Source organism: Solanum dulcamara, chromosome 6 (genome assembly GCF_947179165.1).
Source record: "Solanum dulcamara chromosome 6, daSolDulc1.2, whole genome shotgun sequence".
Lineage (NCBI taxonomy): Eukaryota > Viridiplantae > Streptophyta > Magnoliopsida > Solanales > Solanaceae > Solanum > Solanum dulcamara.
Genome location: NC_077242.1, coordinates 11290842 through 11315628, shown reverse-complemented (window position 1 = coordinate 11315628; position 24787 = coordinate 11290842).

Below are 24787 nucleotides of genomic sequence, written 5' to 3'. Positions count from 1 at the left end.
TTGGTAATTCAATCCACCTGGACTTTGTTGGATAAGGAGAATTTTGATCTGAACATCATTTATGCCATTTATTATGGTGATAAGTTAAATATTCTAGTTTGAAAAAGAGACAATGATTGTAAGTTGGGTTGTAATGACAACTGGAAGACAGCTAAAACAGCTTTATAAAATCACTTTCACTTTTTGTATTCCCTCATAAGAATCCATTAAACAAAATAAACCATCATTCTCCTCATTTGCTAATTAAAAGTACATAAAATAAACAAGTTGAATATGGATGTGTGGTCCTCAACTGCATGTTATCTTAACTGGATAGGAAACCCACACCCAAAAAAATTGTATTTTCGACCCTTGATTTGCGGAAGTCAGCAAGTTGGGTTTTTTTAAAAAAATAATTTTTGATGCCAAAATTAATTAGTTTGACCAAACTAAGTGGCTAAATTCGTTTGTGCTTAATATTTTGTCGTTTTCATCTTCTTTTTCATTTGTTTGTATTTTTTTCATTGCTATACAATTAAAAAGATTATAACAATAACTTTGGTGGTATAAAAAAATGTTTTCAATAGATTTTTAGTTGGGTGAAAAGAAAAAATATTGGGACATTCGACTTGTGACTTGTTTAATAGTGGTTTGACTTTGATGAAAGTAGTGGTGGTGAAGTGAGACATTGATTTTATTTTATTTGTGGACTTTATATGGAATTAATTATAGATTTATGGAACTACATACACACCATTGTTCAATTTTTTATGTGACACAGATATTACATATCCATGGCCACAAACTTTATTATTCATCCATTTCTTATCCACAAACACACTTCATATTTGTAAAGTAGTTTGATTCCATTCCCATCCACCTCTATTAATTTATATAATTTATTTTCTAAATTAAGTCTCATTTGTCATTTATAAAATATTTCTCCACAAATTTATAACAATCGTTTGTTTAGTGAGAGGAAATCCATAATAGCAAAAAAAAAAATTATAGATGAATGTAGAGGGATATTATTAGTGGTGACCCAATATATGAGTTGCCTAAAATCAAAATTTAGAAAAGAATTCTTATTTTTACTTAATAATTTTTTTGTATATATTTATTCTCATAACTTCTTAAAATACATAGTAATTAATAATAGTTTAATAATTATTTATTTTTTTAGTTGACAATATAACATTTCTTTATAATATTTTGTAAGACATAAATAGGCATATTTAAATTATTGTGCATCATATAACACCACAAATGTTTATCTCAGCAAACTTTTCCAATTGATTCAATTATTACACAAACTATCAAAATTATTCTAGAAGTATTTAAAAATAGAATTAAGACCTCACACCAAATAGAGTATAATTTTTGCTTGTATAATATTTCATAATACTTTTAATTATAAAATAAATTTAAATTAATATTTTAATGATTGTTACTCTTTAAAAGATATTCAAAGTTAAGACAATATCTTTTTAAATTTAATGATTTGATATTCTAATTAGGTTGGACTTGAAATGCCTAAAATAACACCTCAAAAAATTAAAGATAAACTTGCAAGCTAATGTTAAAACATGATAAATTTAAATAAATGTGAAGTAGACAAATTAAGAAGTAGAAAATAAAAGGCAATTAAATTACGCACAACTTTTACTTATAATTGCACCAATTGTATTTTTTTAAAATAATAAAAAAAATTAAAAATATGTGCATAATAATTGATAAAAAAAAATGACAACAAATATTTTAAGGCATTATTTTTTGGGGGCCTAAAACCATTACATCAATACATTTTTGAAACAGTTTTTATCTTATATATTATTATATATTTATTTTGTGTCAATCTATGTGAAGGTTTTTGAATAAGCGTGAAGTTTAAAAATAAGATTTTTTTTAAAAAAAAAATTATGCTCTAAAATAAGTTATAAATATTTGTGAAATAAGAAATTTAAAATTAAATTATTACTATATAAAATGTGTCCTTTTTTTGGACAGACACTACCAAAAAATGTGAAAAACAGAGGGACTCCGTCGGTTTATCAATGATTTTTCAATTTATTTTTGTTAAAGAAACCGACTAATGTTAGCTATTTTTTATTTTTCTTAAGAAAACAAAATTATTTAGGCAAAAAATATAAAAAGAAAATTAATTTTTTTTAAGAAATTGACAGACAGACATGAAAATTATGATTGTTTTTTATATTTTTGAAAAAAAAGGCTGAAAGCACACTACGATTTTTTATGAATATCGACGAATGTTGGTTTCAAAAGTTCACAACTGTGATTAAAGAAATATGAATTAAAACAAACGAAAGTAATTTAAATGAGTGATCTAATGGTAGAAGACTTCTATCATGATAAATACTTGGGTCCTAGTCCAAACTTATTATATTTATTTTTTATATATATTTTCTGAAAAATCAAAGTCAATTTTGTTTCTACTTTTTTCAACAAAATCGATATTTATAAATTTTAAAAAAACCGACCAGCCATTTTTTGATGTAGGAGTCCATCAGTTTTTGCTTGATTTAGGTAATAACAGATGGATGTCCCTCAATTTTAACCCTTGATTTTTCACCTAATTTTAACGATGTGATTAAAAAGGAAAGAGTGTCACATAAATTGTGACGGAAGGGCAAAATGAGTAATGTTTATAATTTTTTATAGATTATGTATGTACATTGTATAACATGTATAAAAGTTTTGTATAATAGTTTACGTCAATGTATAAACGTCATTATCTCCAGTTATAAACTTCTTTTGCAAGTTTTAGTTGTAATTCTTATTCAAAACAAATTCAAATACCACACCAAATAACGTCAAAATTTTATAGTTAATCTTTTTAGCTATTTTCGATAAGTCTAAACAATATCCATTTTAAATTTCTCACAAAAATCAACTTCGAAATTCAAATAATTTCTTCAAGCTTGTTTAGCTATGACGAGTTACATTTCTAATCAAATCTTACTGAATGAGTACTCTAATCATGATTTGAGCTTCAAACACAATAATAAATCCAATTTGTCAACTAACAATTAAGATGTAGTTCGAAATTCAAACCATTTCTTCAAGTTTGTAAAGCCATATTGGGTTTCAATCTCTATAAGCCTTTTGGTATCTATTTTATAAAATATATTTTTTCTATTCCAATCCCCTGTCCCCCCACCATTTTAAAATAACATTGATAGTAATTTAAAGTTGGATTTCCAAATAAGGGTCAATTTTTTGAATAGGAGTCTAAATTAAAATGTTAATTTATTTCTTGATTTGTTTAAATGTTGAAACACAAGCGAGTGGTCTAAAGAACATTTTCCCCAAATCTACTACAAATTTTAAAAAAACCTTACTATGTTTGGTAAGTATAAAATACTTATAAATTTAAGGGGAAAAGGGTCAAAAATGTCTTTAGTTTATAGTTTGGTCCAAAAATGTCACTGCTGTCAATACTTTAGTCTAGAAATGTTCTTGATGTTGATAGTTTGATTCAAAAATGCCCCAAATGTTACAAAATGGATCAAAATATCCTTTTCCGAATAAATATATTTTTTAAAAAAAAACATTTTTTTTCCTTTTAAAAATATTACATTTAAAGAACTCTATTCTTGTTTTTTTATTAAATCACTTTAAGCAATAAAAATGTAGGAAATAATTTTTTTCTTCTTAATCTCATTTTATCAATTAAAATAGAATAATTTCATGTACTTTTTTAAGTTTTAGCGAATAATATATGTTATATATATAACATCATAGAAATCCATCATTAATTTTTATTTAAATAACGATAATAAATAATTATACAAAAAAAATTAATTTTTTAATTTTATCGAATTGAAGTAGGATAAACATTTTCTAATAAAAAATATTATTTGGAGAAAAATTTCTTCAAAATATATATATATATATATATATATATGAAAAAAAAAAACATTTTTGACCTATCAAGTAATAATAAGGACATTTTTGGATCGAATTATTGAAAGCAGGACATTTTTGGACCAAACTATAAACGAAGAGCATTTTTTTTTCCACATAATTTAAGAGCATTTTTAACTCTTTTCCCTAAATTTAAAAATACAGTGTCTTATTTAGTTATGAAAATAAAAGTTTTTACATTAAATACTTATTATCTGTGAAATTATGAAGCCCAATGCATATGAGTGTTGAGAAGCTCAGCCTTAATGTGGGCTGGATCACTGTTGCAGAATATTATTATCCAATCTCACTTTGGAAGCCCATTGCTATTCCTCAAGATACTTTTGCACTCTTTTAACTCCTTTTATTGGATATCAAGAAGCTCAATTTTAACTGTTTTAGTATCATTACTGAAAATAAATAAACGTGTATTGTCATAGATGATTAATGCTGAATAAACACTTGATGTAATGCATGTTTTTTCCACTGACATCAAAATTTTCTACTATAGAGTGATCAATTTAGAAAAAAATTAACTAACTGTCAATACGACACAAAAGAAAAATTAATTGAAATATCAATTTTAAATGCATTTTATAGGAAAAAAGCTTATCAAACTCCTTATCGACAATTTTTTATTTGTTGAATCTACATCAAGATATCTAGCAAACAAAAAACTGTCACTAAGGAGTTTGGTAAGCTTTGGTCCACTTCAAGAAGTCAATAAAATCACCAAGTATTAATTTGATCATAAATTTATTCACAACTGGTTATCATCTCAATAAAATCAGTAGACTAAAGCTAATTTCTAATAAGAGACCTCAGTTTTTGTATTCGTAGTTACTGTGCATTGTGCAATATATTATAACGTATAATGTTTTTAACTTTTCAATAAAGATCTGATAGTAATAATGTTGTTAGGGTTATTTCAAGTCAATAAGTTAGCTATGTGTATGTAATACACTACCTTAGATCTTGTTGCATAGGAAATTTTATCTAATAATATGAAAATTTGAGTAGTTTAATTCAAAGTCTAAAATATTTTTACTATTGAAAAAAAAAAAATCTTTCCTTCCTTATTTTCTTAAGAAATATTTTACACTTTCCCCTGCAAAATTTAATATTATTTTAGGAAAATAATAAATCAATACTACAAAATTTTTGGGCATCAAAATTTTTTGGGGCTAAAAACAAAAGCTTTACTAATCTCCACTTTGAGTAGTACTTGTATGATGTATCACATAACAATATGGTCTCATCATATGTATAAAGGAGATTTAAAATTTAAAGTTTATAGAATCCATGCAGCGTCTTAAATTAATTTATATGAAGAGTACTAAAAGTATTTTTAATATATGAAAAATCAATCACAGACATAGTATGTGTCCTATTATAATTTGTTACGTTTTTAATTTAAAATTAAATAAAATTCGCTCATATTTTAAATCCATCTAAACCCGATCTTTCATCCTCATTAGAACAAAACATTCAGTCCCTAACAATAATCGACCAAACAATTTTGATTAAAATTTTTTAAATTTTTTTTATGAATGTTCTCAAAGACTAACTTTGCACAGGCTATTCAATAAATTTCGATTTTCAAAGCTCAAATGACTTCTCGTGGTGCTTGAATGTCTCTAATCGAAATCTGAATCAAAGAAAGCAACTATGTTGGAGTCATGAGTACGTGACTAAAAATTTACTTGTATTGGATATTTGAATTTAACGTTTTTTTACTTAATCATGATTAATTTATATAATTTTTTATTTATTAAATTATTTGATCATGATAAATTAATTTGATGTAAATATTCGAATGTGAATAAGCTTACACCAAAGATTGAAGCCTAAAATTAAGGAATACTTATTCCGAGGGCTGGCTCAAGCATAAGATAGCCTTTGCCTTCCACAATTACGAAGGCCCCATTTGTTACTAGTAATTTCTCGGGAAAATTATGCAGATAAGCAAATATATACTAGTTAATTAGTTAATATAGCTATAGTTTGAATTAATTATGGCTCGCGACAAACATCTAGTTGTAATTACGGTTTGATTTTTGTATAATTCGTGCGATTATACAAATGTTGTGCACGAATATAGTTTGAGTTTTGTATAATTTGCGCGATTTATACAAACGTTGTGCGCGAATCGAATTGTATAGAAATATACAAACAATACAAATTGTATAGCGAATTATACAAACGTTGTGCATGAATTGTATAGTGAAATATACAAACGTTATACAAAAATTATGAATTGTATAGCGAATTATACAAACGTATATAAACGTTGCACAAATTATACAAATGATGCTATAACTATAGCTACGAATTGTAATTAGCAAACTATAGTTATGGAGCATAATTAAGATATTTTTGAGTGGCTATATGTGAAAATTCCCCTAATTTCTCTTTAAAATTTTGAATATTTTCAATTAAAAAGGGTACTATATTAGTCATTTCTAAAGGTATTTATTGCTTATAGAATAATATTAGCTGTTTTAATAAAAACTATTTTTATGGAAATAATATTTTCAAAATTAAAATTAATAAAAGCTCACCTAGAATTAACAATATCTAAAAAGAGATTAATTAATGAATTAACTTAGCTATATTATTAATTAAAAAATTATTAGAAGAAATCGATTATTAAAAGACTTAAATATTCATATATGTATATGAACATTCTTTTTCAAAAAAAAAACTAATCACAAGGCTCTCACCAAAATTTGGCTTTAGACCATAATATCATTGAGTTGCTCCTGCGGATATTCCCTTAAGTTGTATGTTGAAAACTTTTATTATGTTGAGTAATTACTTAAATATTAGGGGACTTATTTCGTTATATGGGGTAAAATTCTTAAAATGGACAACCAATAACATAGACTATCAAAGAATATGATGCAGTGGATGGAGTTGTTCCTTCTTTAATCAGAGGGCGGGTTCGAGCCTTGGGTAGGAGAAAATCCTTGATAAGAAGCGCTACCTTCCGAATGATGCTCTATCCGTTGCAAATTTAAATTAATCAAACTATAATACGAATACCGAATATCGAATGAGAAATCAAAAAATAAAACGTATAGCGATGCATGCTGTTTTCTTTAAAGTGAAAATAATGAAGGGAAAGTAAATTAAGCAGATTTACAATTGAAACTTTAGTTAATAAGTTATTTAAATATTAAAAAATAAATAATATTAAATAGCAAAAGTAAAATAAACACATCATAATAAATTATGTATTAATTTTATAAAATCAATTAATATTATTAAACATTTTAAAATAATATAATATATTAATAAAGATGGACGGAGAGAGTAACAAACTAAAAGAGAAACTTCCAAAAGTGGGTTCTTCTTAATTCCCTTCCTTTACCACCCTCCATTTTTTTCTTTGGGAGCAAATATATTCTATGTGATAAGGTTCATTCCAAAACAGTTTTTTTGGATGGTTGTTACATTAAATATAATAGTGGTTGATTTGATTGTGAATTTAATTTTATTGTATCGTATTATTAAATTTTATTTTAATTATTTTATTTTATTTTTGATATTTTTTTTTTTTTTGTAATATGATAAATTTAAATTATCAATGTGTGACATTATAAAATGATATAATTTATTTAAATATTATATTCATAAAAATAATACATACACTACAATGCAATATGATATATTATTTAAACGATATATGCTACGACCATCCAAAGTGCAAACCAAAGGAACTAAACATCTATGGGTGTGTGTTATGATGGCTAAGATCTCTGTGTCCATAATTAAAAATTTTGAATTTAAATTTTAGGAATAAAGAATCTCTTGATAAGGAGCGCTAGGATTGAGTGGGTATATTTGTCATGAGTCCAGATTAGTAGAACCAATATATTATAAATAAGAATACTTATCGATAGGGGTGTTCACAGTTTGGATAAAAATTGATTCAAATCGAAAAATTAAATTAAATCGATCAAATAAATCGATTTTGTTGTTTGATTTTGTTCAAAAAAATCAAAGAAATAATAAAACCGAACAGATAAATTATATACATATTTTTTTATAATTATATATACATAATATTATTTTTTATGAACACTTTTTATGCAAAAATTATAGCACATTAATTTAAAATAGTAAGGTATGATACCGTCTTTTATTTGTATAACCATATTATTAGCTTATGCATTATTCAGTAAGTTTATGTTGTTTAGTATATTGGATTAACTAACAATATAAGCAAGAAGTTAAAAATAATTAAAATTCTGTTATAAGAATAATAAGATCCAAAATGGCACGAAAACAAATTATTTTTTTGAATGAATCTATTCGTTATTTGTTTGTTGTTTTTCTCATAAAGCTTTTAATTTTCTATTCTTATCTAACATTTTTTATGCATTTATGCTTTTACTGAGCCGAGAGTCTCCAGGAAACAGCCGTCCTACCTTGGTAGGAGTAAGGTCTGCGTACATTCTACCCTCCCCAGACCCCATGTTGTGGGATTTCACTGGGTTGTTGTTGTTGTTGTTGTTGCTTCTCTTTTGAATGAATAGTTTCTTTTATTTTTGTGTATGGTTAATAATCAAACCAAACCAAACTGAAATCGATAACAACCAAATCGATGGATGTATATTTTAATTGGTTTGGTTTAGTTTTAATAAATTTAAAACCGATTAAATTGGTTTGATTTTGATTTTGACAAATAACCGACCCATGAACATCCCTAAATACTGATGTATACAGGCAACAAAAAATCCTTTCAACAAAATGATCATAATATGCATATGTAATATATCGATATGTATATATAATGTATTGATATTGTATAAATATTATATAGTCGTGTATAAATGATGTATGACTATGTATCATAGATGTATATACATTTTTTATGCAATATTTATACATTTTAGATCGATTTTTTTTCAATTCCAACCAATTCAAGTCTCTTCTAAACAATCTCAAAATTTAGATGCTACAATTCATATTTATGTCACGTTAATTTTTAAAATCGAGCTTTGAACAAACTTTGAACCTGGAAGAAGAAGAAGGAGGAGGAAGAAAAGAGGAAGAAAGAAGGAAAGCAACGAAGAAATAAGTAAAGAAGAAGATGGAAAGAAGGAAGAGAAGAAGGAAAACAACCATTAATGATTGGAAGAAGATCAAAGAAGAAAGAAAAAGAAGAAGAAAAGAAGGCATCAAAATACGTCGAATGACCATTTTACATAATAAATAATAATTAAATTATTTTGAATAAGAAATTTTGTGGATTGTCTGAAAAAAAAATATAGTTTTTAAGTTAAACAAATAAAAAGTCAAACTTAAATAATTTTTAAATCAAAAAGATAAAAAATAGAGAGAATCCTATTTTTTTTGATTTTTAATCTTTTTAAAGTGATTCTTAACTTATTTTTAATTTTTTTCAGACACACTGAAAAATAGGTTTGTTCAATCGAAACACGCTTTAAGCGGAGAAAGAAGTCCATGTGAGAGCCAAAATAGAAAGCAATAATATAGAAATTGGGCCCATTTTTTAGTGTGTTTGGACAGGCTTTTTATGGCTAAAAGGATAGTGAGGTCTGAGGAGATGAAGACAAAGAAAACAGAGTGTGCAAAAGCTAACAGGAATGGTCGTAATACTATGAGTAACAAACAATGCTAAGTGTCAATAAACCTGAAAAAGACAACATTCTTTGTCACCTTCTTTTCATTGCAATATCACTCACAAAGTCAATTTATGTTTCCATTCATCATGACTTTTTCCTCTTCTTATTCTTTACTTTGATTTTCACAAAAACTCTTTTGTTTGTATATACTACTTGGCTAAGATTATATTATTTTGAGTTGTAGTCATAATAGTATATGCAAATGGAGTGTGATTTTCTTGGAAGTTGTTTTTATCTTTTTGGAGTGTTTCATTTTGCGCTTAAAATAAATCTAAAAAAATAATTAGATTTATTTGATTTAGTTTATCTAAAACAATTTATAAGTAGTTCAAAAAAAATAAGTAGTTTATAAATAGTTTTCAGCTTATAAGCTGATTTAAATAAATTAAGTCAAACATGCACTAAATTAAAATAATTTTAAAATTCTTTTATGATATTTGGGTAAATAAAAAAGTACTTTTAAATAATTGTTTTAAGACAAAACAGCTTAAAAAAAGCTGAAGATGAAAAACTAAAATTTCCAACTTAAAAAAAACTTATCCAGAATTTAAATCTTTCAATTTTTCTTAAACCGGAGAAAAAGTAGATACCAATTTTTTGTAAGTTGAAAGAGTTTAAGCACTTCTACCAAAAAAATAAAATAAAATAAAGAGTTTAGCACTAGTCTTGAAATTCTGACAATACAGTCTTGAAATTTGACTAAGCATCAACTGTCATAATTTTGAAAAAAATTACTCCCTTTCTTTAAATAGAATAACCTCTTCTTTTTTTTAATCGATTTTTTAAAAAAAAATTGATAAAATTTTAATTTTATACGTAACATATTTAAGGCCAAAAAATTAAAAAATATTTTGATATATTTGACATAACTTTAATTTAGGACTATAAAATATTTTTTTTTTAAATTTCGTACCAAATCAAATTAGTATATTTTTTTTTAAAATGGAGAGAGTACTGTTGCGTTGTCCTTTTCTAGTGTGCCAGAATTGTAGCAGTAAATTATAGGACAAACAAAATTACTATTTATATTTTTTGTTTCACCCAACATGGCAAGAACATCACTTGATAAAGTCTTCATCATGTCAATTTTTATTTAATGGATCACAACTTTTTTGTTAAATGGGTTCTAGCATAGATTATATATATATATATATATAAACTAAAATTTTTAAATATAAATATAAAATTTAGATAAAAGTTATACTAAATTTCATTGAACTCATAACTTGAATGGTAAATCTCCTGCAAGTTGTGAATTCAAAATTTAGTGTCGTAGATTTAGAATTGAGAAAATGAATATTAAAATATATTTGTAATTCTGTATATACATATTTTCCTATACAAGACACACACATACATACATTGGTTCGACTCAGGAGCAGATGCGTGAGTTTACGTAATTAAATTCAATTACTTTTGATCAAATAAATTTACTAAATATCTATAACTGTTTAATTATGAGCTTAATTATTATTATATATCAACTGAATATTATTATAAAAATTCATAAATTTTAAATTTTAAATTTTAAATCCATTTCTAAACTCTATAGCAAAACAGTACTGAATTTTTTGGAACCTGCAAATACATAATTTGAATGAGACTACAGGAATTAGAGAAAAAAGAGAAGGATTACTTTTTTCATAAGGTCTTCATCTTCATGTGAATTATTATAGTAAACTCACACTGATAAGAGAAGGGTCCCACAATATTGTTTATTCAATTAAAAAAAATTATGAGATAATTTATTATTTAATTTCTAATTTATTTTTATTATTAACTATAGTCATTTTTTAAAATAATTTATTTTTTAAAGTATTAAATTTATTATATTTAATAAATAATATAGTAAAAATTATTATTTTATTTATTGCTGCAGAAGAGATGTATTAAATCAGTATTAGACAAGTAAAAATGGACGGATTAAAATAGTGTTTGATCTAATGTTCGAACCATAGATTATTATTTGTATTGTATAAATATAAACTAGTTGCACACGCGTGCGCAGACAGACACTAATAATATAAAGTATTCAATTATGTTTTTAAGATCTATTATATAGTATTAGGCGCATGCCATTCAATGACTTGGCACCCTTTTAAAAATTTAATTTTATATATCCTCCAAAATAATCAACGAACAAAGTACAACAAAAATTTAAAAAGGAAGTAGACTAAGAAACATACCTTTCTGATAACATTGTTGATTCATGCATGCGTTATTCTTGAAAAAAATATTAAAATGAATATGTGCACTGTTTTAAAAGATTTAAGAGAGTATAAAAAAGATTTTTTTTAAAAAAAGGAAGGGAAAAACACCACCTTAAGTTAAATTACAAAATAAGTTCTTAATTAAGTATATGACTACTTTAATTTGTGGTAAACTTTCTACTTGTATTCTCCTACGACTCTTTTCTTTTCTTTTTCTTCCTATCTAGGATAATATTTTATTTTATTTTAAAAAAAAGAAATACGAAATCTTATTAATAATAATCTAGAAACAGGATATGAGATCACGATAAGCATTTGAGATCTTCTTGACTAAAAATATGAATATTAAATAAATTTGTACTTTATTTTTGTTTGGAAACACAAGGAGTTGAATGAAGAGATTAGACTATCAAAGGTTGTCATGATGTGATACATATAATATATATATTTTTTTAATTAGAATTCGCAATCGAATTTTCGAAAGAGAAAAATTAAAATAACGATTGTTTCATCCGTCAAGCTAGTGGCATGAGCAGCATACAAATGCTTGATAAGCAAATAATTCAATAAATCAGGAGGTAATTTTCCTACATAATAAGATGATAATAATTACATACTTGACTCTAATAGAAAGTGATTCCTCATTATTTTACATGTAAATTCAACTTAATTCGAATTTCAAAATCAATATCAAACATCATCGAATGTAAAAAAATAAAAATAGACCAAATTAAAAAAAAAAAGAGAGAGGGTTTGTTTGGTGTTTGATGATAAGAATTTGTGGGACCATGAGATAAACACTAATTAACTTTTTGTAAATAAGAAGAACAAAGAGGGGACAAAGACGAAACAACATTCCATTTTTAAATTTATTTCTTTATCTTTTGCTAACGTAATACATCTGCAAGATGGAGAATCCCTGCGTGATTACATGCAAATTAACTAATGAATAAAATACATAATCCCAAATTGGATTGCAAAGTGAGGAACTTAATCCCATTTTCCAAGTAGATAGAGACAAAATATGAACTTGAAATTACTTAATTACCCTTACTCTGTCGTTGTTTTCTTTAATGAAAAAAGAAAAATAAACTAATAAAGAGCTTTAAAAAAATAAATTCTTTTCCTTTTCAATTTTGACAAAATAAAATAATGGGAAATGGGATCTGATATCACAAGAGAACAATCTTACAAATTAATATTACATTTCCGATAATGCAAGTGATATCAAATCCTCCTAATGATCTTTAATGGAACAAATTAAATAAAAATGCCACGCTCATTGCCTATTCATATTAGATTTTCGATATTATATTGCAAGTGAGAATAGACAAAAGTGATTTACAATAAATGGTTAAAGGCAGTATTGATATTAGAAATTTTATTAAATATATTCAAAAATTAAATTGATCATCATTTACTGTATAAGCTATGCCACTGGTTAAAGGCTCAATACGTAGGGTCCAGGGGTCCTTTAATTATGGATATCTCATCTAATGATCACAATCAACTTATATTACCTCTTAATTGAGATAAATTAATTTAAGAATTATAATTCGGAACGAACTTAATTCACAAACCAAACAACTCTTTTTAGGGTCCTTAAATTTGACAGTAGTTCAAATAATTACATCTAGAAAGAAATATACATTCAAAACTCTATTATTTTAAATAATATTTTTTTTTATTTGGCTAAAAATAAAATGTTAAAGAAATGTAAGTTGAAAGATAATTAAGTGGGCGGAGAATTGGCATGTTAGCTGAAGTGGAAGTCACTTATTCCTACGTAATCTCTCTATCTAATAATGAAAGCTGTCTCTCTTGTTAACCGTGTGGGTCACAATCAGTTTTTATTAATATAAACTCTAATTAGCCCCTACTAATTTTTAATTAATTAATTGTCCCTTCAGAGGTTTCAACTAATCACCTTTATTCCCCAAGCTAAAAACAAAAGTTAAATAGTACTAGTAAGTAGTAGTACTTATCAATCTACACAAGTGGCTTAGTTTAGCCTCTTTTTTTTTAAGCAAATCATTTTAAACTTTACTTTTCTAGTTTTGATTTATGACAAAAAGAGAGACTAATTAATCTTTCCATATAAATGTACCAACATACCCTTTTATTTTCTCTCCTAATGCTTTTGTTTTTTAATATAGTAGTGATATTTAGAATAACTTATGCGCACTTCTACTATTTTATTTTATTTGCACAATGATGGATCTATACTGATTGATAATGGTTTCTTGAAATTCGAAGTCAACACGCTAATACCTTCTTTGGATGATTGTTATCGGTCATATTGTATTGTATTGTATTGTATTGTATTGTATTGTATTGTTAGTTTAAATACAATGTTTGTTTTGATTGTTATTTAAATTTTGTTGTATCATATTATTTCGTTTAAATCCATAGTTAGATAACAACGAAAAGATCAATTTTATGTAACGATCGATTTGGTGTGATTGCATTATTACCTTAACATTTAATTCTCATTTGTCTTTACTTATTATTTAATAATCATATTTTATCATTTACCTTACAATTTCATTGTAACTCTAGCACTATTGAAAAACACCGAACTTAGCTACGAACTTCGTCGTTGGTCCGTCGTTATTAGCTAACGAAAATTTATCACTAATTCATCGCTAAATAATAATAACGATAAATTTTATTGTTTATCTACGAAATTTATTAATAGATAAATTCAATTTGTGTTAACTAGTTGTACTCCTAGCTAGACAATTAGGTATGGGGCTCTATAATATTTTCGATTCCTTTTAATTAAGAACTATAATCGGATGGCGCCTTAGAATCAGACCGAATCAAGTGAAATAGTAGTTAACACTTGTAAAGTTGAACTACTCATTTATCCTTTTTTTTTAAAAAAAAAAAATTGTCTTTAAATAGCTTTATAATTTACTCTCTCCGTCTCAAATTATATCGTCTTTTATCTTTTACATGCATTTAAAAAAAATATTAATTGAGAGTTTTTTTTTTACTATATACTTACCCTCATTTTTTTCTTTAACATGTAATATGTTTTCATTAAAAATTTACTTTATTGAAGTGTTTATAATAGTCAAGAAAAATTACTAGTACTAATTATAAAATGGAGAAAAATATTTAGTTCTATTTTGAATTTTTCTAAGATAATAAATAATTTGAGATAACTATTTTAAAAATCACGATAAATAACTTGAGGCATAGAGAGTATGCACCTGAAATTATTTTGTCTTTCAAAATAGTATTTGACTTTCAAATTAGTCACTAAATTTTCTTATGTCTTCGAAAATTATTCAATTTTATCTGGTTAGATTCTATGGTCATCTAACTTTACTTAATTAACTCTCGTGGTCATTTTAGTCGAAAATATGATGTTATTACTTATTTAATAACGTGGCAGCTAATATGAATTTTTAGGATTTATTTTTAAAAAAATTTAGAATCAATACTTAAATTTAATTATGCCGCAACTCACCCCAACTCCGGTTCAATTTTTGATTCAACCTGCTTAAAATGAATCGACTATATAAGGAATGTCCTTAATAACATTTAACAAAATAAAATACGATGGTTAAATGTTAGAGAAAATACATAAAATGCACCATAATTTTGTTCATGTAATTACTTGGGTTCACACTAAAATTTTATGGGCTTTCTTTTACCCATCTTCCCCCTTTCTTCTCTACCATTCTTCTGAAGTGAATTCAATTTCCACTTAAAAAATATAAAACCAATCTTATAAATGAGTTATGTTTTACCCAGTTTAGTGCTTCACTAACTAATGATTAAATAAAAAAAAATCAACTCTTTTTTCTATTCTTTATATTTTTAATTTCCTTCTTTTTTAAAAGCCAAAATTGTTTTTTTTAAAAAATCCTTTCAACTCTTTCTCTTCTATATACTATGTACTAATTCAAAGCCACATTCTTTTTAAGTTAAATGTTATTAAGGGCCTTTCTTATATAGTTAATTCATTTTTCAGCGGGTTGCATCTAGAACTGGTTTGGATTTAGCATGGGTTGGGTCCTAAATAAATCTAAATATTAATTTTTAGTTTTAAAATAGTCTTTTAAATTTGTTTTTTTACAGCTGCCACATCATAGGTATCAAAAAATATATTTCAGGCTAAAATGATCATGAAAGTTAACTAAACAAAGTTAGACGATCAAAACTAAATAACTGTGATGACTAATTATTATAAATTGAAATTACGACTGCTTCCTATAATTATTATTTTTGGTGGCTTTCTAATGACTTGTATTAGTATATTTAATATTACTAGAACACTTGTAATGCTGTGAAGATAAAATGTAATGGCTGTCATATCAAAGTTTGATAAAAAGAAAAATGAATAATTGATACAACCACTAGCTATGATGGTAATAAAATTGGTATTCATTGGATAACTAGACAAGTGACCGAAAGGTGTTGGTGACAACTTATTGGGATTGCATTATATTTGTGAAAGGAGTAACCAATTTGTCCCACTTGATCAGTTCTTCCACACAATAATCACGCACGCAATTAACTAAGTACTATTTATTTATATCTCTTGAAAAATTTACAAAACTCCTTTTAATAATAGTAGGGTTCGCGATTAATCACCATATTATAAATTGTTGGGTAACTCTAGCATTTCGCCTATATGGCAAGGCTGATCATGAGGAGGTATAAAGTTATTGTTACGATCCTGACCCGTCGTGATTGACACCTACTTTAACCCTTTGATGGGAGAACCATAGATACAACTCAACTAAACAAATATCACTTTAGACCACATTTAAAGATACAAAAGCATGTTTAAATAACAGTTTTAAAAAAGTTGAGTCTCCATAAACTCAATAAGTTAAGAAACTCAAAATAAATAGTGCGGAAATTCAATACCTAGGACTTGAAAGTCACTGTAGCAAAACTTCTATCAACAAGTCTAAGGATAAGGATGCAACCCCGATGTCAAACATAAGGAAATAAGAGTTTAAGGTCCAAGTCCTGAAGGAACGACCAAGATAGACAAGAACTAATGGTAGCCTAAAAGAACTGACTCACCCTTGAAATCTGACAATCAATGATCTTCTATGCGAGGCCTCTCAACAGCCGCATGAAGAAGTGAAGAAATATAAAAGAATTGCGGAAAAGTTTTCTTCTTCCTTTTTTTTAATGAACAAAGCGTTGTACAATATATTCTATTTATACAAGTAAAAGAGCGAACAAACCTATTTTACTTCTAATACTAATTACCGACTTAAGAGTCCTAACTTAGGTACAAAATATTAAAAGATTCACTACAATATATTTAGGAATATACTCTAAAGATTTACCTAAGTTATACAAGAAGAGAAAAGTGTGTACAAATGATTGGGCCAAAATTAAGTTAGGCAGACTGGCCCAACGTATACAGAGTAAATCTAGCCCATGTCCAAACTTCCAAATCAATACCAGAGAACCTAAACATCCCCCTTCAAGGTGGAAGGGACGAACGGACACCCAACTTGCCCAAAACATTGTGATGAAGAGGGCCTGTAAGGGACTTTGTGAACAAATCAGCTAATTGAGAGGAAAATCGAACAAATGAAAGTGAAATGAGGCCATCCAAAAACTTTGTCGAATAAAACGGCAGTCGATTTCAACATGCTTTGTTCGTTCGTGAAATATGGGGTTCTTGGCTATGTGAATCGCCGTCTAACTATCAGAAAGGAGAGGTACATACAAGGGTATTGGAATGGACAAATCCTGAAAGAGATGAACCAACCAAGTGAGCTCAGCCACTACTCTCCACATTGAACGATACTCAGCCTCAGCAGAACTAAGAGAAATGGAGGTTTTCTACTTGGATTTCCAAAAAATTGGAGAGCCCTCAAGTGAGAGGAGAAGAAACTGGAGATAAAGTAGTAGCATCAAATTCCTTGAGCAAATCAACAATGAACTTTCTTTGAGAAAGGATGATTCCATAAGGTTCTCTCAAAACTTCCATGCCTAAGAAAAAATGTAAGTTCCCTAAATCCTTGATTCAAAATTCATCATGTAGAAATAAATTTAAGGAATGTAACTCTGCATTATCATCCTGTTAACACAATGTCATTAATATATACAGCTACAATAGAGATAGAAGAGTCAGATTTTTAGACAAAAAGAGAGTCATCATTAAGAGAATGAGTAAATCCTTTGAAACTAAGAGTAACTATCAGCTTTGAATACCATTGTCGAGAAGCTTAACAAAATCCACAAATGGACTTTTTAAACTTACATACATGAGATGGTGAGGGTGAAACCATGCCAGCAGAAAACTTTATATAGACCTCCTCATGGAGGTCACCATGTAAAAACACATTATTAACATCCAATTGATAGAGCCCCCAACCCCTCTTGATAGTTGTAGCTAAAAGACATCAGATAGTAGTCATTTTGACAATTGGAGAGAAAGTCTCATTGAAATCAATACCTTCCTTCTGTATATCACCTCGAATCACCAACTGAGCTTTTAATCTTTATATGCTACCATCACTGCGTTGTTTGACTTTATAGACCCACTTGCAAGGCAAGGTCATTTTTCCAGGGGGTAGTTCAACCATGTCCCAAGTTTTGTTTAACTCAAGAGCCTGAAGCTTTTTATCCGTAACTTCTTTCCAACCCTTATGCAATACAACCTGATTATAACTAGTAGGTTCTTGGATATTAGACAAGGAATGTAGCATAAGTTGATTAGCTGAAGAAAGATGAGTAATAGAAAGGGAGGCAGGGGAAAGAGTAGTTAAGAAATAGGAGGAGCTAACATCAGTTAGGTGCACAGAGTTGCATATATAGTATGCTAGATAAGGAGGAACTTTGTGTTCTCGAGTTGATCTTCTCAGTATAAAGGTATTTTCTGTGGAAAGAGTAGGAATGAGGTTATGAGGAATAGTGGAGGTTGGAGAAAAAATAAGAGTGATAGAACAAGGAGAGGAGTTGGAATCTGAGGGTATATCATAAGTGATAGAACCAATAGTGGGAAGTTCATCAGTAATGAGGTCAGGAAGGGGGATGTTAACTTCAGGTGAGAAAGCTTGTGAAGGTGTATTTACTGGAGGTTGAGAATAAAAAGGGAGTGGATCATTGAAAATAAGTTATCCTAAATTAGGAAAGTAGGAACTAGTAGATTTGGAAGAAGCAAAAGGAATGAAACTTTCATGAAACACAACATCTTTGAAAACAAGTATTTTCTTAGTATCAAGATTCAAAACTTTGTATTCTTTCTTTTCATTTGGATATCCTAAAAAAACACAGTCATTAGCCCTTGGATCCAGTTTTGACCTTTGAGAGGTCATCGTGGAGACAAAATATAGACACCCAAAACATTTAAGGTTAGATTAGTTTGGTTTAGTTTTGAAAGGACTTCAAAAGGTGTCTTGTAGTGTAAAATTCTTGAGGGAAATCTGTTAATTAGATAAGTAGCAGCTAAAAGGCATTCACCCCATATTTAATAGGCAGACGTGACTGGTATAAAAAAGCCCTAGATGTTTCTAATAAATATTTGTGTTTTCTTTCAATAATGCCATTTTATTGTGGAGTAGATACACAAGAAGTTTGTTATTGGATTCCTTGAGAAAGAAAGTATTCTGATTGTGTTGTACCACTTCCTAATACAAAAGCATTGTCTGATCTTAATATTTTAACCTTGGTCTGAAATTGCCTCTCGACCATAGTTAGAAATATTTTGAGAACTGTGAAAGCATTTGACTTGTTGCTTAATAAGAAGATCCATGTTCCTCTACTAAAATCATCCACAATGGTAAGAAAGAATCTATATTCATCATATGTTGGTGTCTTATATGGTCCTCAAGTGTCAACATGTATTAAATTAAAATTTTCTTTTATGGATATATTGCTTGTGGAGAAAAGGAGCGTGGATAATCTTGCCATAGGACAAATGACCCAAGGAGCTGTGAATTTTTGATAAGAAGATAAGCAATTGAAAGGAACATTTTTCATATTACTCAAAGGCATATGCCCAAATATATAATGCCATAGTTTATCCTTTATATTAGAATCAAATAAAGCAAAACAAAAACTAGAAACTAAAATAGAATTGAAAATATTCTTGTTAAAAGCTGAATTAAGGCATGAACTAAGACTAGAAGACTTCTTGACTGGATTTTTTGGAAGAGCATCTGGATGGATTGATTTGAGTATGTAGAGTCCTCCTTGTTTATTATCAATTTCCAAAGGGCTCTTCAGTGAAGGGCCCTGAAACATGAAATAAAAATTAGGAGTGGATAAAACATACTTGTTGAATTGCCTACACAATTTATGTACAGAGAAAAGAATGAACTTGAAAGAAGGTATATATAAAACATTGTGTAGTATCAAATTTGGCAACACACACTGTTCTTGAATGAGTTACTCTCACTTTGTATGAATTAGGGAGGTTTACCGTGAGTGATTTAGGTAAAGCTTTAAAATTTGAGATAAGTGTTTTATTGTGAGTCATATGTTGAGTAGCATCACTGTCCAATATCCAAGAGTTGTTATCAAAGTTAACAAGACATGCATAAGAATTAAAAAATTTAGTTATACCTGGATAACTCAGGAGTAACCCCATTTTGTTGTGAATTCTTGTGTTGTTGAAGGAGTTCCAACAATTGTCCCACGCTCTCTTGGCTCAAAATCTAGGCTCTCCAATGTTGTTTCTAACCTGTTTCTTAGTCGTGTTAAAACTATTTTTGACTTGAGCACTACCCTGAAACTTTTTCTGGTTTGTAAACTTAAAATCAGCTGAAAATCCATGAATCCTATAGCATTTGTCTATAGTGTATCCAGATTTCTTACAGTAACCACAGATTAGCTCATTCTTCTTAGAATTGAAAATAGTTTTCTGTGCTTTGTAGTCGTTGAATTTCCTTTCACCTGGTTGATTAGAAGCAACAAAAGATGTTGAATCTCCAGGGTACACTGGTGAAGTATGAATTTACCTTTGTTTCTCATCTTAAATTATGAGTGAATAAGTTTGTCCAATAGAAGGTAAAGGAGAAGACAAAATTATATTGCTTCTTACCCCTATGAAAGCATCATTCAATCCCATTAAGAATTGTAACAATATTTCATCTTGGTGTGCCTTATGCCTTTTTCCTTAGCATAACATTCACAAGCACACACACAAGCAGAAAAGGTATTTAATGCATCCAACTCATTCCATAGGCTTTTCATTTTAGTGAAATAAGTTGAAACACTTGTGTTTACCTGAGTGACCGCACTTAACTGTTTAGAAGTTGAAATAGCTTGGCTTCATTTGTTTGACCAAATCTCTCTTCCAGGTCCTTCCACAGGTCCTTCCCGTTGCTTGAATATAGCACACTTTCAGCAATCTCTTTGGATAGGAAATACAACAGCCACAACAACACCATGTCGTTACATCTAGTCCAAGCACTTTGCACTCCTGAATCAGAAGAAGGGATTAGTCGAGATCATCAGTGAATCCCAATTTGTTTTTGGCTGAGAGGGCTATAATTACTGCTCTTCTCCATCCTCCATATCCCTTACCATTAAAAATAGTGGAAACAAGATTCATGCTTGGATAGTTCTAAAGATTTATCTAAGTTATACAAGGAGAGAAAAATGTGTACAAATGATTGGGCCAAAATTAATTTAGGCAGACTGGCCCAACATATGCAAAGTAAATCTGGCCCATGTCCAAACTTCCAAATCAGTTCCAAAGAACCTCAACAAAATGCACTGTACACAAAATCACGATGTACTGATAGGATCACGTGACTATTCCACTAAATGAGATATGAACAAGTAACTACAATACCAATAAACATATATACACACACTCTCTCTCTCTCACACACACACAGACACACACACACATACACACACATATAGTATACACTAGTTAATAGTTTTAGTTTCATAACATAGTCAATAATGATCCTCTCATGGAACTCACACTTCACCTATTGGTATGTTGAAATATGACACCCAGTATAATGTTGTGTCGAAACGTGACATTTGATCTAAATATGTGTTAATATATGACATCCGATCTAGATATATTTCAAAACGTGACACTTGATCCAAACAAACACAATATAACCACAATTACAGTGACTAGTTTCAATCGTCCTAATTACCAAGAACAGGTTCAGTTCAAATCCACATAATAAAAAGTCATTTCACATGGTTCATTTTATCTTCCCCTATTCACATACATCTATGCATACATGTGAAATAGTTATCACACACATATAACACAGACGGGAAGATAAATCCATCACCTACCTTGAAACCAAGTTTTTGGAATCTAAATGGTTGGAGCTTTCCCCTTCTGAATTCATTTGACTTGTTCTTGGTCTAAAAATAGTCACACATATATAAAGGATCAATAACATGACCTAATTTATCTGAATTATAATAAAATTCCCAACTTTGGCCAATCCCATGATTTAACCCCTATCTAGGGTAATTTCCCACCATTAAATTTTAGTCAAGAACCCTCCCCTAAGTTATCCTCATGGATACTAGGAACTAGAAATCAAAATATAATTTAAGGGGGTGATTAACTTACTTTTAGCACAAAATATGGTAGAAAACTGCAAGAAATAGCCCTATGTTGCTTCTGATCTCTTAAGAGCAAAGTGGGATGACTAAGATGAGTTTGTAGCCTTTTTCCCAATTTAAGTTTTGATTGTCCCACCACAGCGTGACCATCCCGCTACAGTGGCCCTGCCCTAATGGGATTAATTTCGCTCTGGCGGGATGCTCAAAGACAGAATCTTTATGTTGAGTCCCAAGGTCTCCTACTTTTCAAAACACCCTCATTCCAAGAGGTTTTAACATATATTGTTCACGTCAAGTTTAATTTTGGGAGTTTTACTCGCCTGAATTCGATTTTGTAAAGTCGTACCGGCTCCATATCATTTTGTCTATCAACCCAACCCATCAAAATAAAAAATTCAATCTCCCATCCATTACTGGATTATCCTAGGTCTCACTTGACTCAAATTTCATCTAAGTCTGGCCTATGCTCAATATTTTTAAGTTACTACCCGGAAATTTTCTTGCCTGATTTTCTTTCCTATTGGCTTATTCTGAACGATCGGGATAGTCGTTACATAGATACCAATTTATCCATCACTCATTCCTGAGTGATCAACTAGGAAGAACGGCTAAGGCAGAGATAAATTAGTACCTGATTCGACGAATAGCTGGGGATACTTGTCTCACGTGTCTTTTTCATTTTCCCAAGTAGATTTCTTTACTGGATGATGCTTCCACTAAACTTTCATGGACTTAATTTCTTTAGTCTTCAGCTTTCGGACATCACGATTTAGAATTATCGCTGCTTATTTCTCATACTGAAGTTCTTTGTCTAGCAAAACTAAGTCTCAATTAATGATATAATCTCCATCCCCATGATACTTCTTCAACAAGGACACATAGAACAATGGATGTACCCCATACAAGCTAGGTGGTAAAGCTAACATGTAAGCCATTGTCCCTACACAATCAAGAATCTCAAATAGCCCAATGTAGCGAGGGCTGAGCTTGCCCTTCTTACCAAATCTCATTACTCCCTTTATGGGTGATATATTTAGAAGAACTTGCTCACCAGCCTAAAATGTCATGTCTCTTACCTCATGGTCAACATACTCTTTTTGACGACTTTGGTCTACTAGAAGTTTAGCTTGGATGCTCATTGCCTTATCCTAAGCATCTCTTACCAAATCAACCCCTAGGGGATTTACATCTCCAGCCTCAAACCACTCTATGTGAGACTTACATCCTTTCCTATAAAGGGCCTCAAATGGTGTCATCTCAATACTGGAGTGATAACTATTGTTATATGATACTCACATAATGGAAAGAACTTATCCTAATATCCTCCAAAATTAATTACACATGCTCTCAACATGTCTTCCAACACTTGAATGGTCCTTTGTGACTGCCCATCAGTCCGTAGATAAAAAGTTATGCTAAAAGTGAGTTGAGTGCCCAACTCCTCATGCAACTTTCCCCAAAACTTAGAGGTAAACTGCGTACCACAATTTGAGATGATAGTAATGGTCACCCTGTGCAGCCTTACTATCTTCTTACATAAATCCTTGCCAATTATTGCCCATTGTAGTCTACTCTGACCGGAATGAAATGGGGTGACTTCGTCAATCGATTAACGACAACTAAATAGAATCATACTTTTCCAAGGTCTTGGGAAAATCCACCATGAAATCCATGGTTGTTCTTTCCCACTTATATTCAGGAATGGGCATTCTCTAAAGCAAACTCGTAGACCTTTGTGTTCATATTTTACCTGCTGAAAATTTTGGAACTTAGCCACATACTCGGTTATGTCCTTGTTCATTCTCGTCCACCAATACAGTCGCTTTAAATCTTGATACATCCTGGTCATTCCAGGATGAATGAAGTACCGCGAACCTTTTGAATTAAACAATCTACTCGGAGAACACAAATCCTTCCCCTAAAATTGAGCACCCCACTTGCATCAATGACTGTATCCTGGGCCTTTGCCAATAATGTCTTTTCTCTGATCTCATTCAAGTTTACATCCTCAAAATATTTAGCCTTAATTTCTTCAATAAAAGTGGGCATTAGATCAACACTGGCCAGTACCCCACCATTTTCTGAGATGCCTAGCATTATGAATTTAGCCTCCAAGGCTTGAATCTTTCTAGTCAGAGTCGGGTAGTTTTTCTCATGAACCATTAACTTTCGCGAGGCATGATCTATAACACGCTTATCCTGCATCAACATAATACCCAAAACTGAATGTGAAGCATCACAATAAAGAATAAAATATTTACTTTCAACTGGCAGGGTCAGGATAGGTACCGTGGTTAGAAAAGTCTTTAGCTTTTGGAAACTCATTTCACATTTATCGATCCACTCAAATGGTACATTATTCAGAGTCAGCCTTGTTAAATGAGGAGAGATAAAAGAAAAGTTTTTTATGAACCGACGATAGTAACTGGAAAGTCCCATAAAACTCCTAAATTTGGTCACAGAGCTAGGCCGACCTCAGTTCTT